Source organism: Gadus macrocephalus, chromosome 4 (genome assembly GCF_031168955.1).
Source record: "Gadus macrocephalus chromosome 4, ASM3116895v1".
Classification (NCBI taxonomy): Eukaryota; Metazoa; Chordata; class Actinopteri; order Gadiformes; family Gadidae; genus Gadus; species Gadus macrocephalus.
Window position 1 is genome coordinate 24,153,825 of NC_082385.1, and position 15,555 is coordinate 24,169,379.

Below are 15,555 nucleotides of genomic sequence, written 5' to 3' on the forward strand. Positions count from 1 at the left end.
AACCTGCTGCTGAATCTCTGGCTGATTGCAGGCAAAGGTATAAGGCTGGGTCATTTGCGTGACCAAAATAAATTGGCTCTTTTCGTTCGGACTGAGTTAAACCAAGAATCTTCACATTCCTGGTTTCATGCATGGCCAATGGATACTGACCACTGTACTAATGAGGGGCTGTGGTGTTCTAGTATTTCTTAAAGTGAGCAAGCACTATGAGTCCTGCAGGTGGAAATGTGTCTCGAGAGGATTTTGTGAGCCAAAGTGACACTATAAGCGAGCTTTGGTGGTTCAGTGGTAGAATTCTTGCCTGCCACGCGGGAGGACCGGGTTTGATTCCCGGCCAATGCAGTGCATAATTAATAAGAATTCTTAAAACGCAACTTAAACACAGTGTGTGAATGGTCACATCTCACGGAACATCAAACTGAGCGGGCGAACCTAACTTAACAGATCGTCTGAAATAAATAGTTCTTGACGACAGTGATTTCACTTTTCGTAAGGTGACCTCAAAACTCCCTTCAGAAGTGGGACTCAAACCCACACTTCCAGACGAGTCTGTGACCTGATCGCAGCACCTTAGACCGGCCATCCTGACACAAACTAAAAAGTGTCCCAGAGTGAATAGTGGGTGCAATTTCGTTAAACTTGTCAAGTTATCAATGGCCTCGTCTTGCCCACAGACACCTCATGCATCTCAAATAACGCCAGGTTGAATGTGTTCGGCACTGTGGGTGAAATTCCCTAACTCCCCGTCGGGGAATTGAACCCCGGTCTCCCGCGTGACAGGCGGGGATACTGACCACTATACTAACGAGGAACTCTGTGAATATACGATCCTCAACACGTCCAAGAACTATGAAGACTACAGGTGGAAACGTGAGTCTGACCAATTCATTTCTGGGGGCACAACTTCTTGAGCTAACAAGCGTTGGTGTTTCATTGGTAGAATTACCTGTCATGCATGAAGCCCTGGTCTGCAACATTGGAAAGTATCTGGGCTGCATTGTAGTGCACCTGCTGCTGAATCTCTGGCTGATTGCAGGCAAAGGTATAAGGCTGCGTCATTTGCGTGAACAAAATAAATTGGCTCTTTTCGTTCGGACTGAGTTAAACCAAGAATCTTCACATTCCTGGTTTCATGCATGGCCAATGGATACTGACCACTGTACTAATGAGGGGCTGCGGTGTTCTAGTATTTCTTAAAGTGAGCAAGCACTATGAGTCCTGCAGGTGGAAATGTGTCTCGAGAAGATTTTGTGAGCCAAAGTGACACTAATAGCGAGCTTTGGTGGTTCGGTGGTAGAATTCTTGCCTGCCACGCGGGAGGACCGGGTTTGATTCCCGGCCAATGCAGTGCATAATTATTATGAATTCTTAAAACGCAACTCAAACACAGTGTGTGAATGGTCACATCTCACGGAACATCAAACTGAGCGGGCGAACCTAACTTAACAGATCGTCTGAAATAAATAGTTCTTGACGACAGTGATTTCACTTTTCGTAAGGTGACCTCAAAACTCCCTTCAGAAGTGGGACTCAAACCCACACTTCCAGACGAGACTGTGACCTGATCGCAGCACCTTAGACCGGCCATCCTGACACAAACTAAAAAGTGTCCCAGAGTGAATAGTGGGTGCAATTTCGTTAAACTTGTCAAGTTATCAATGGCCTCGTCTTGCCCACAGACACCTCATGCATCTCAAATAACGCCAGGTTGAATGTGTTCGGCACTGTGGGTAAAATTCACTTACTCCCCGTCGGGGAATTGAACCCCGGTCTCCCGCGTGACAGGCGGGGATACTGACCACTATACTAACGAGGAACTCTGTGAATATACGTTCCTCAACACGTCCAAGAACTATGAAGACTACAGGTGGAAACGTGAGTCTGACCAATTCATTTCTGGGGGCACAACTTCTTGAGCTAACAAGCGTTGGTGTTTCATTGGTAGAATTACCTGTCATGCATGAAGCCCTGGTCTGCAACATTGGAAAGTATCTGGGCTGCATTGTAGTGCACCTGCTGCTGAATCTCTGGCTGATTGCAGGCAAAGGTATAAGGCTGGGTCATTTGCGTGACCAAAACAAATTGGCTATTTTCGTTCGGACTGAGTTAAACCAAGAATCTTCACATTCCTGGTTTCATGCATGGCCAATGGATACTGACCACTGTACTAATGAGGGGCTGCGGTGTTCTAGTATTTCTTAAAGTGAGCAAGCACTATGAGTCCTGCAGGTGGAAATGTGTCTCGAGAAGATTTTGTGAGCCAAAGTGACACTAACAGCGAGCTTTGGTGGTTCGGTGGTAGAATTCTTGCCTGCCACGCGGGAGGACCGGGTTTGATTCCCGGCCAATGCAGTGCATAATTATTATGAATTCTTAAAACGCAACTTAAACACAGTGTGTGAATGGTCACATCTCATGGAACATCAAACTGAGCGGGCGAACCTAACTTAACAGATCGTCTGAAATAAATAGTTCTTGACGACAGTGATTTCACTTTTCGTAAGGTGACCTCAAAACTCCCTTCAGAAGTGGGACTCAAACCCACACTTCCAGACGAGACTGTGACCTGATCGCAGCACCTTAGACCGGCCATCCTGACACAAACTAAATAGTGTCCCAGAGTGAATAGTGGGTGCAATTTCGTTAAACTTGTCAAGTTATCAATGGCCTCGTCTTGCCCACAGACACCTCATGCATCTCAAATAACGCCAGGTTGAATGTGTTCGGCACTGTGGGTAAAATTCCCTTACTCCCCGTCGGGGAATTGAACCCCGGTCTCCCGCGTGACAGGCGGGGATACTGACCACTATACTAACGAGGAACTCTGTGAATATACGTTCCTCAACACGTCCAAGAACTATGAAGACTACAGGTGGAAACGTGAGTCTGACCAATTCATTTCTGGGGGCACAACTTCTTGAGCTAACAAGCGTTGGTGTTTCATTGGTAGAATTACCTGTCATGCATGAAGCCCTGGTCTGCAACATTGGAAAGTATCTGGGCTGCATTGTAGTGCACCTGCTGCTGAATCTCTGGCTGATTGCAGGCAAAGGTATAAGGCTGGGTCATTTGCGTGACCAAAACAAATTGGCTATTTTCGTTCGGACTGAGTTAAACCAAGAATCTTCACATTCCTGGTTTCATGCATGGCCAATGGATACTGACCACTGTACTAATGAGGGGCTGCGGTGTTCTAGTATTTCTTAAAGTGAGCAAGCACTATGAGTCCTGCAGGTGGAAATGTGTCTCGAGAAGATTTTGTGAGCCAAAGTGACACTAACAGCGAGCTTTGGTGGTTCGGTGGTAGAATTCTTGCCTGCGACGCGGGAGGACCGGGTTTGATTCCCGGCCAATGCAGTGCATAATTATTATGAATTCTTAAAACGCAACTTAAACACAGTGTGTGAATGGTCACATCTCATGGATCATCAAACTGAGCGGGCGAACCTAACTTAACAGATCGTCTGAAATAAATAGTTCTTGATGACAGTGATTTCACTTTTCGTAAGGTGACCTCAAAACTCCCTTCAGAAGTGGGACTCAAACCCACACTTCCAGACGAGACTGTGACCTGATCGCAGCACCTTAGACCGGCCATCCTGACACAAACTAAAAAGTGTCCCAGAGTGAATAGTGGGTGCAATTTCGTTAAACTTGTCAAGTTATCAATGGCCTCGTCTTGCCCACAGACACCTCATGCATCTCAAATAACGCCAGGTTGAATGTGTTCGGCACTGTGGGTAAAATTCCCTTACTCCCCGTCGGGGAATTGAACCCCGGTCTCCCGCGTGACAGGCGGGGATACTGACCACTATACTAACGAGGAACTCTGTGTATATACGTTCCTCAACACGTCCAAGAACTTTGAAGACTACGGGTGGAAACGTGAGTCTGACCAATTCATTTCTGGGGGCACATTTTCTTGAGCTAACAAGCGTTGGTGTTTCATTGGTAGAATTACCTGTCATGCATGAAGCCCTGGTCTGCAACATTGGAAAGTATCTGGGCTGCATTGTAGTGCACCTGCTGCTGAATCTCTGGCTGATTGCAGGCAAAGGTATAAGGCTGGGTCATTTGCATGACCAAAACAAATTGGCTCTTTTCGTTCGGACTGAGTTAAACCAAGAATCTTCACATTCCTGGTTTCATGCATGGCCAATGGATACTGACCACTGTACTAATGAGGGGCTGCGGTGTTCTAGTATTTCTTAAAGTGAGCAAGCACTATGAGTCCTGCAGGTGGAAATGTGTCTCGAGAAGATTTTGTGAGCCAAAGTGACACTAATAGCGAGCTTTGGTGGTTCGGTGGTAGAATTCTTGCCTGCCACGCGGGAGGACCGGGTTTGATTCCCGGCCAATGCAGTGCATAATTATTATGAATTCTTAAAACGCAACTTAAACACAGTGTGTGAATGGTCACATCTCATGGAACATCAAACTGAGCGGGCGAACCTAACTTAACAGATCGTCTGAAATAAATAGTTCTTGACGACAGTGATTTCACTTTTCGTAAGGTGACCTCAAAACTCCCTTCAGAAGTGGGACTCAAACCCACACTTCCAGACGAGACTGTGACCTGATCGCAGCACCTTAGACCGGCCATCCTGACACAAACTAAAAAGTGTCCCAGAGTGAATAGTGGGTGCAATTTCGTTAAACTTGTCAAGTTATCAATGGCCTCGTCTTGCCCACAGACACCTCATGCATCTCAAATAACGCCAGGTTGAATGTGTTCGGCACTGTGGGTAAAATACCCGTACTCCCCGTCGGGGAATTGAACCCCGGTCTCCCGCGTGACAGGCGGGGATACTGACCACTATACTAACGAGGAACTCTGTGAATATACGTTCCTCAACACGTCAAAGAACTATGAAGACTACAGGTGGAAACGTGAGTCTGACCAATTCATTTCTGGGGGCACAACTTCTTGAGCTAACAAGCGTTGGTGTTTCATTGGTAGAATTACCTGTCATGCATGAAGCCCTGGTCTGCAACATTGGAAAGTATCTGGGCTGCATTGTAGTGCACCTGCTGCTGAATCTCTGGCTGATTGCAGGCAAAGGTATAAGGCTGGGTCATTTGCGTGACCAAAACAAATTGGCTCTTTTCGTTCGGACTGAGTTAAACCAAGAATCTTCACATTCCTGGTTTCATGCATGGCCAATGGATACTGACCACTGTACTAATGAGGGGCTGTGGTGTTCTAGTATTTCTTATAGTGAGCAAGCACTATGAGTCCTGCAGGTGGAAATGTGTCTTGAGAGGATTTTGTGAGCCAAAGTGGGACTAAAAGCGAGCATTGGTGGTTCAGTGGTAGAATTCTCGCCTGCCACGCGGGAGGCCCGGGTTCGATTCCCGGCCAATGCAGTGCATAATTATTATGAATTCTTAAAACGCAACTTAAACACAGTGTGTGAATGGTCACATCTCATGGAACATCAAACTGAGCGGGCGAACCTAACTTAACAGATCGTCTGAAATAAATAGTTCTTGACGACAGTGATTTCACTTTTCGTAAGGTGACCTCAAAACTCCCTTCAGAAGTGGGACTCAAACCCACACTTCCAGACGAGACTGTGACCTGATCGCAGCATCTTAGACCGGCCATCCTGACACAAACTAAAAAGTGTCCCAGAGTGAATAGTGGGTGCAATTTCGTTAAACTTGTCAAGTTATCAATGGCCTCGTCTTGCCCACAGACACCTCATGCATCTCAAATAACGCCAGGTTGAATGTGTTCGGCACTGTGGGTAAAATTCCCTAACTCCCCGTCGGGGAATTGAACCCCGGTCTCCCGCGTGACAGGCGGGGATACTGACCACTATACTAACGAGGAACTCTGTGAATATACGTTCCTCAACACGTCCAAGAACTATGAAGACTACAGGTGGAAACGTGAGTCTGACCAATTCATTTCTGGGGGCACAACTTCTTGAGCTAACAAGCGTTGGTGTTTCATTGGTAGAATTACCTGTCATGCATGAAGCCCTGGTCTGCAACATTGGAAAGTATCTGGGCTGCATTGTAGTGCACCTGCTGCTGAATCTCTGGCTGATTGCAGGCAAAGGTATAAGGCTGGGTCATTTGCGTGACCAAAACAAATTGGCTATTTTCGTTCGGACTGAGTTAAACCAAGAATCTTCACATTCCTGGTTTCATGCATGGCCAATGGATACTGACCACTGTACTAATGAGGGGCTGCGGTGTTCTAGTATTTCTTAAAGTGAGCAAGCACTATGAGTCCTGCAGGTGGAAATGTGTCTCGAGAAGATTTTGTGAGCCAAAGTGACACTAATAGCGAGCTTTGGTGGTTCGGTGGTAGAATTCTTGCCTGCCACGCGGGAGGACCGGGTTTGATTCCCGGCCAATGCAGTGCATAATTATTATGAATTCTTAAAACGCAACTTAAACACAGTGTGTGAATGGTCACATCTCATGGAACATCAAACTGAGCGGGCGAACCTAACTTAACAGATTGTCTGAAATAAATAGTTCTTGACGACAGTGATTTCACTTTTCGTAAGGTGACCTCAAAACTCCCTTCAGAAGTGGGACTCAAACCCACACTTCCAGACGAGACTGTGACCTGATCGCAGCACCTTAGACCGGCCATCCTGACACAAACTAAAAAGTGTCCCAGAGTGAATAGTGGGTGCAATTTCGTTAAACTTGTCAAGTTATCAATGGCCTCGTCTTGCCCACAGACACCTCATGCATCTCAAATAACGCCAGGTTGAATGTGTTCGGCACTGTGGGTAAAATTCCCTTACTCCCCGTCGGGGAATTGAACCCCGGTCTCCCGCGTGACAGGCGGGGATACTGACCACTATACTAACGAGGAACTCTGTGAATATACGTTCCTCAACACGTCCAAGAACTTTGAAGACTACAGGTGGAAACGTGAGTCTGACCAATTCATTTCTGGGGGCACAACTTCTTGAGCTAACAAGCGTTGGTGTTTCATTGGTAGAATTACCTGTCATGCATGAAGCCCTGGTCTGCAACATTGGAAAGTATCTGGGCTGCATTGTAGTGCACCTGCTGCTGAATCTCTGGCTGATTGCAGGCAAAGGTATAAGGCAGGGTCATTTGCGTGACCAAAATAAATTGGCTCTTTTCGTTCGGACTGAGTTAAACCAAGAATCTTCACATTCCTGGTTTCATGCATGGCCAATGGATACTGACCACTGTACTAATGAGGGGCTGCGGTGTTCTAGTATTTCTTAAAGTGAGCAAGCACTATGAGTCCTGCAGGTGGAAATGTGTCTCGAGAAGATTTTGTGAGCCAAAGTGACACTAATAGCGAGCTTTGGTGGTTCGGTGGTAGAATTCTTGCCTGCCACGCGGGAGGACCGGGTTTGATTCCCGGCCAATGCAGTGCATAATTATTATGAATTCTTAAAACGCAACTCAAACACAGTGTGTGAATGGTCACATCTCATGGAACATCAAACTGAGCGGGCGAACCTAACTTAACAGATCGTCTGAAATAAATAGTTCTTGACGACAGTGATTTCACTTTTCGTAAGGTGACCTCAAAACTCCCTTCAGAAGTGGGACTCAAACCCACACTTCCAGACGAGACTGTGACCTGATCGCAGCACCTTAGACCGGCCATCCTGACACAAACTAAAAAGTGTCCCAGAGTGAATAGTGGGTGCAATTTCGTTAAACTTGTCAAGTTATCAATGGCCTCGTCTTGCCCACAGACACCTCATGCATCTCAAATAACGCCAGGTTGAATGTGTTCGGCACTGTGGGTAAAATTCCCTTACTCCCCGTCGGGGAATTGAACCCCGGTCTCCCGCGTGACAGGCGGAGATACTGACCACTATACTAACGAGGAACTCTGTGCATATACGTTCCTCAACACGTCCAAGAACTATGAAGACTACAGGTGGAAACGTGAGTCTGACCAATTCATTTCTGGGGGCACAACTTCTTGAGCTAACAAGCGTTGGTGTTTCATTGGTAGAATTACCTGTCATGCATGAAGCCCTGGTCTGCAACATTGGAAAGTATCTGGGCTGCATTGTAGTGCACCTGCTGCTGAATCTCTGGCTGATTGCAGGCAAAGGTATAAGGCTGGGTCATTTGCGTGACCAAAACAAATTGGCTATTTTCGTTCGGACTGAGTTAAACCAAGAATCTTCACATTCCTGGTTTCATGCATGGCCAATGGATACTGACCACTGTACTAATGAGGGGCTGCGGTGTTCTAGTATTTCTTAAAGTGAGCAAGCACTATGAGTCCTGCAGGTGGAAATGTGTCTCGAGAAGATTTTGTGAGCCAAAGTGACACTAATAGCGAGCTTTGGTGGTTCGGTGGTAGAATTCTTGCCTGCCACGCGGGAGGACCGGGTTTGATTCCCGGCCAATGCAGTGCATAATTATTATGAATTCTTAAAACGCAACTTAAACACAGTGTGTGAATGGTCACATCTCATGGAACATCAAACTGAGCGGGCGAACCTAACTTAACAGATCGTCTGAAATAAATAGTTCTTGACGACAGTGATTTCACTTTTCGTAAGGTGACCTCAAAACTCCCTTCAGAAGTGGGACTCAAACCCACACTTCCAGACGAGACTGTGACCTGATCGCAGCACCTTAGACCGGCCATCCTGACACAAACTAAAAAGTGTCCCAGAGTGAATAGTGGGTGCAATTTCGTTAAACTTGTCAAGTTATCAATGGCCTCGTCTTGCCCACAGACACCTCATGCATCTCAAATAACGCCAGGTTGAATGTGTTCGGCACTGTGGGTAAAATTCCCTTACTCCCCGTCGGGGAATTGAACCCCGGTCTCCCGCGTGACAGGCGGGGATACTGACCACTATACTAACGAGGAACTCTGTGTATATACGTTCCTCAACACGTCCAAGAACTTTGAAGACTACGGGTGGAAACGTGAGTCTGACCAATTCATTTCTGGGGGCACATTTTCTTGAGCTAACAAGCGTTGGTGTTTCATTGGTAGAATTACCTGTCATGCATGAAGCCCTGGTCTGCAACATTGGAAAGTATCTGGGCTGCATTGTAGTGCACCTGCTGCTGAATCTCTGGCTGATTGCAGGCAAAGGTATAAGGCTGGGTCATTTGCATGACCAAAACAAATTGGCTCTTTTCGTTCGGACTGAGTTAAACCAAGAATCTTCACATTCCTGGTTTCATGCATGGCCAATGGATACTGACCACTGTACTAATGAGGGGCTGCGGTGTTCTAGTATTTCTTAAAGTGAGCAAGCACTATGAGTCCTGCAGGTGGAAATGTGTCTCGAGAAGATTTTGTGAGCCAAAGTGACACTAATAGCGAGCTTTGGTGGTTCGGTGGTAGAATTCTTGCCTGCCACGCGGGAGGACCGGGTTTGATTCCCGGCCAATGCAGTGCATAATTATTATGAATTCTTAAAACGCAACTTAAACACAGTGTGTGAATGGTCACATCTCATGGAACATCAAACTGAGCGGGCGAACCTAACTTAACAGATCGTCTGAAATAAATAGTTCTTGATGACAGTGATTTCACTTTTCGTAAGGTGACCTCAAAACTCCCTTCAGAAGTGGGACTCAAACCCACACTTCCAGACGAGACTGTGACCTGATCGCAGCACCTTAGACCGGCCATCCTGACACAAACTAAAAAGTGTCCCAGAGTGAATAGTGGGTGCAATTTCGTTAAACTTGTCAAGTTATCAATGGCCTCGTCTTGCCCACAGACACCTCATGCATCTCAAATAACGCCAAGTTGAATGTGTTCGGCACTGTGGGTAAAATTCCCTTACTCCCCGTCGGGGAATTGAACCCCGGTCTCCCACGTGACAGGCGGGGATACTGACCACTATACTAACGAGGAACTCTGTGAATATACGTTCCTCAACACGTCCAAGAACTTTGAAGACTACAGGTGGAAACGTGAGTCTGACCAATTCATTTCTGGGGGCACAACTTCTTGAGCTAACAAGCGTTGGTGTTTCATTGGTAGAATTACCTGTCATGCATGAAGCCCTGGTCTGCAACATTGGAAAGTATCTGGGCTGCATTGTAGTGCACCTGCTGCTGAATCTCTGGCTGATTGCAGGCAAAGGTATAAGGCTGGGTCATTTGCATGACCAAAATAAATTGGCTCTTTTCGTTCGGACTGAGTTAAACCAAGAATCTTCACATTCCTGGTTTCATGCATGGCCAATGGATACTGACCACTGTACTAATGAGGGGCTGCGGTGTTCTAGTATTTCTTAAAGTGAGCAAGCACTATGAGTCCTGCAGGTGGAAATGTGTCTCGAGAGGATTTTGTGAGCCAAAGTGACACTATAAGCGAGCTTTGGTGGTTCAGTGGTAGAATTCTTGCCTGCCACGCGGGAGGACCGGGTTTGATTCCCGGCCAATGCAGTGCATAATTATTAAGAATTCTTAAAACGCAACTTAAACACAGTGTGTGAATGGTCACATCTCACGGAACATCAAACTGAGCGGGCGAACCTAACTTAACAGATCGTCTGAAATAAATAGTTCTTGACGACAGTTATTTCACTTTTCGTAAGGTGACCTCAAAACTCCCTTCAGAAGTGGGACTCAAACCCACACTTCCAGACGAGACTGTGACCTGATCGCAGCACCTTAGACCGGCCATCCTGACACAAACTAAAAAGTGTCCCAGAGTGAATAGTGGGTGCAATTTCGTTAAACTTGTCAAGTTATCAATGGCCTCGTCTTGCCCACAGACACCTCATGCATCTCAAATAACGCCAGGTTGAATGTGTTCGGCACTGTGGGTAAAATTCCCTTACTCCCCGTCGGGGAATTGAACCCCGGTCTCCCGCGTGACAGGCGGGGATACTGACCACTATACTAACGAGGAACTCTGTGTATATACGTTCCTCAACACGTCCAAGAACTTTGAAGACTACAGGTGGAAACGTGAGTCTGACCAATTCATTTCTGGGGGCACAACTTCTTGAGCTAACAAGCGTTGGTGTTTCATTGGTAGAATTACCTGTCATGCATGAAGCCCTGGTCTGCAACATTGGAAAGTATCTGGGCTGCATTGTAGTGCACCTGCTGCTGAATCTCTGGCTGATTGCAGGCAAAGGTATAAGGCTGGGTCATTTGCATGACCAAAATAAATTGGCTCTTTTCGTTCGGACTGAGTTAAACCAAGAATCTTCACATTCCTGGTTTCATGCATGGCCAATGGATACTGACCACTGTACTAATGAGGGGCTGCGGTGTTCTAGTATTTCTTAAAGTGAGCAAGCACTATGAGTCCTGCAGGTGGAAATGTGTCTCGAGAGGATTTTGTGAGCCAAAGTGACACTATAAGCGAGCTTTGGTGGTTCAGTGGTAGAATTCTTGCCTGCCACGCGGGAGGACCGGGTTTGATTCCCGGCCAATGCAGTGCATAATTATTAAGAATTCTTAAAACGCAACTTAAACACAGTGTGTGAATGGTCACATCTCACGGAACATCAAACTGAGCGGGCGAACCTAACTTAACAGATCGTCTGAAATAAATAGTTCTTGACGACAGTTATTTCACTTTTCGTAAGGTGACCTCAAAACTCCCTTCAGAAGTGGGACTCAAACCCACACTTCCAGACGAGACTGTGACCTGATCGCAGCACCTTAGACCGGCCATCCTGACACAAACTAAAAAGTGTCCCAGAGTGAATAGTGGGTGCAATTTCGTTAAACTTGTCAAGTTATCAATGGCCTCGTCTTGCCCACAGACACCTCATGCATCTCAAATAACGCCAGGTTGAATGTGTTCGGCACTGTGGGTAAAATTCCCTTACTCCCCGTCGGGGAATTGAACCCCGGTCTCCCGCGTGACAGGCGGGGATACTGACCACTATACTAACGAGGAACTCTGTGAATATACGTTCCTCAACACGTCCAAGAACTTTGAAGACTACAGGTGGAAACGTGAGTCTGACCAATTCATTTCTGGGGGCACAACTTCTTGAGCTAACAAGCGTTGGTGTTTCATTGGTAGAATTACCTGTCATGCATGAAGCCCTGGTCTGCAACATTGGAAAGTATCTGGGCTGCATTGTAGTGCACCTGCTGCTGAATCTCTGGCTGATTGCAGGCAAAGGTATAAGGCTGGGTCATTTGCATGACCAAAATAAATTGGCTCTTTTCGTTCGGACTGAGTTAAACCAAGAATCTTCACATTCCTGGTTTCATGCATGGCCAATGGATACTGACCACTGTACTAATGAGGGGCTGCGGTGTTCTAGTATTTCTTAAAGTGAGCAAGCACTATGAGTCCTGCAGGTGGAAATGTGTCTCGAGAAGATTTTGTGAGCCAAAGTGACACTAATAGCGAGCTTTGGTGGTTCGGTAGTAGAATTCTTGCCTGCCACGCGGGAGGACCGGGTTTGATTCCCGGCCAATGCAGTGCATAATTATTATGAATTCTTAAAACGCAACTCAAACACAGTGTGTGAATGGTCACATCTCACGGAACATCAAACTGAGCGGGCGAACCTAACTTAACAGATCGTCTGAAATAAATAGTTCTTGACGACAGTGATTTCACTTTTCGTAAGGTGACCTCAAAACTCCCTTCAGAAGTGGGACTCAAACCCAGTCTTCCAGACGAGACTGTGACCTGATCGCAGCACCTTAGACCGGCCATCCTGACACAAACTAAAAAGTGTCCCTGAGTGAATAGTGGGTGCAATTTCGTTAAACTTGTCGAGTTATCAATGGCCTCGTCTTGCCCACAGACACCTCAGGTGGAAACGTGAGTCTGACCAATTCATTTCTGGGGGCACAACTTCTTGAGCTAACAAGCGTTGGTGTTTCATTGGTAGAATTACCTGTCATGCATGAAGCCCTGGTCTGCAACATTGGAAAGTATCTGGGCTGCATTGTAGTGCACCTGCTGCTGAATCTCTGGCTGATTGCAGGCAAAGGTATAAGGCTGGGTCATTTGCGTGACCAAAATAAATTGGCTCTTTTCGTTCGGACTGAGTTAAACCAAGAATCTTCACATTCCTGGTTTCATGCATGGCCAATGGATACTGACCTCTGTACTAATGAGGGGCTGCGGTGTTCTAGTATTTCTTAAAGTGAGCAAGCACTATGAGTCCTGCAGGTGGAAATGTGTCTCGAGAAGATTTTGTGAGCCAAAGTGACACTAATAGTGAGCTTTGGTGGTTCGGTGGTAGAATTCTTGCCTGCCACGCGGGAGGACCGGGTTTGATTCCCGGCCAATGCAGTGCATAATTATTATGAATTCTTAAAACGCAACTCAAACACAGTGTGTGAATGGTCACATCTCACGGAACATCAAACTGAGCGGGCGAACCTAACTTAACAGATCGTCTGAAATAAATAGTTCTTGACGACAGTGATTTCACTTTTCGTAAGGTGACCTCAAAACTCCCTTCAGAAGTGGGACTCAAACCCACACTTCCAGACGAGACTGTGACCTGATCGCAGCACCTTAGACCGGCCATCCTGACACAAACTAAAAAGTGTCCCAGAGTGAATAGTGGGTGCAATTTCGTTAAACTTGTCAAGTTATCAATGGCCTCGTCTTGCCCACAGACACCTCATGCATCTCAAATAACGCCAGGTTGAATGTGTTCGGCACTGTGGGTAAAATTCCCTTACTCCCCGTCGGGGAATTGAACCCCGGTCTCCCGCGTGACAGGCGGGGATACTGACCACTATACTAACGAGGAACTCTGTGAATATACGTTCCTCAACACGTCCAAGAACTATGAAGACTACAGGTGGAAACGTGAGTCTGACCAATTCATTTCTGGGGGCACAACTTCTTGAGCTAACAAGCGTTGGTGTTTCATTGGTAGAATTACCTGTCATGCATGAAGCCCTGGTCTGCAACATTGGAAAGTATCTGGGCTGCATTGTAGTGCACCTGCTGCTGAATCTCTGGCTGATTGCAGGCAAAGCTATAAGGCTGGGTCATTTGCGTGACCAAAATAAATTGGCTCTTTTCGTTCGGACTGAGTTAAACCAAGAATCTTCACATTCCTGGTTTCATGCATGGCCAATGGATACTGACCACTGTACTAATGAGGGGCTGTGGTGTTCTAGTATTTCTTATAGTGAGCAAGCACTATGAGTCCTGCAGGTGGAAATGTGTCTTGAGAGGATTTTGTGAGCCAAAGTGGGACTAAAAGCGAGCATTGGTGGTTCAGTGGTAGAATTCTCGCCTGCCACGCGGGAGGCCCGGGTTCGATTCCCGGCCAATGCAGTGCATAATTATTATGAATTCTTAAAACGCAACTTAAACACAGTGTGTGAATGGTCACATCTCATGGAACATCAAACTGAGCGGGCGAACCTAACTTAACAGATCGTCTGAAATAAATAGTTCTTGACGACAGTGATTTCACTTTTCGTAAGGTGACCTCAAAACTCCCTTCAGAAGTGGGACTCAAACCCACACTTCCAGACGAGACTGTGACCTGATCGCAGCACCTTAGACCGGCCATCCTGACACAAACTAAAAAGTGTCCCAGAGTGAATAGTGGGTGCAATTTCGTTAAACTTGTCAAGTTATCAATGGCCTCGTCTTGCCCACAGACACCTCATGCATCTCAAATAACGCCAGGTTGAATGTGTTCGGCACTGTGGGTAAAATTCCCTTACTCCCCGTCGGGGAATTGAACCCCGGTCTCCCGCGTGACAGGCGGGGATACTGACCACTATACTAACGAGGAACTCTGTGAATATACGTTCCTCAACACGTCCAAGAACTATGAAGACTACAGGTGGAAACGTGAGTCTGACCAATTCATTTCTGGGGGCACAACTTCTTGAGCTAACAAGCGTTGGTGTTTCATTGGTAGAATTACCTGTCATGCATGAAGCCCTGGTCTGCAACATTGGAAAGTATCTGGGCTGCATTGTAGTGCACCTGCTGCTGAATCTCTGGCTGATTGCAGGCAAAGCTATAAGGCTGGGTCATTTGCGTGACCAAAATAAATTGGCTCTTTTCGTTCGGACTGAGTTAAACCAAGAATCTTCACATTCCTGGTTTCATGCATGGCCAATGGATACTGACCACTGTACTAATGAGGGGCTGTGGTGTTCTAGTATTTCTTATAGTGAGCAAGCACTATGAGTCCTGCAGGTGGAAATGTGTCTTGAGAGGATTTTGTGAGCCAAAGTGGGACTAAAAGCGAGCATTGGTGGTTCAGTGGTAGAATTCTCGCCTGCCACGCTGGAGGCCCGGGTTCGATTCCCGGCCAATGCAGTGCATAATTATTATGAATTCTTAAAACGCAACTTAAACACAGTGTGTGAATGGTCACATCTCATGGAACATCAAACTGAGCGGGCGAACCTAACTTAACAGATCGTCTGAAATAAATAGTTCTTGACGACAGTGATTTCACTTTTCGTAAGGTGACCTCAAAACTCCCTTCAGAAGTGGGACTCAAACCCACACTTCCAGACGAGACTGTGACCTGATCGCAGCACCTTAGACCGGCCATCCTGACACAAACTAAAAAGTGTCCCAGAGTGAATAGTGGGTGCAATTTCGTTAAACTTGTCAAGTTATCAATGGCC

At 46.5% G+C, this 15,555-nt stretch overlaps 2 non-coding genes across 2 annotated transcripts; both read left to right on the top strand.

Annotated features, from left to right (window-relative positions):
* The first annotated feature begins 5,296 nt into the window (after nt 1-5,296).
* On the top strand, nt 5,297-5,367 carry trnag-gcc (transfer RNA glycine (anticodon GCC)). Its single transcript has one exon. It is a non-coding gene; the product is annotated as a tRNA-Gly (tRNA).
* An 8,795-nt stretch (nt 5,368-14,162) lies between these two features.
* Nucleotides 14,163-14,233, top strand: trnag-gcc (transfer RNA glycine (anticodon GCC)). The gene has a single exon. It is a non-coding gene; the product is annotated as a tRNA-Gly (tRNA).
* Nucleotides 14,234-15,555: the final 1,322 nt, after the last annotated feature.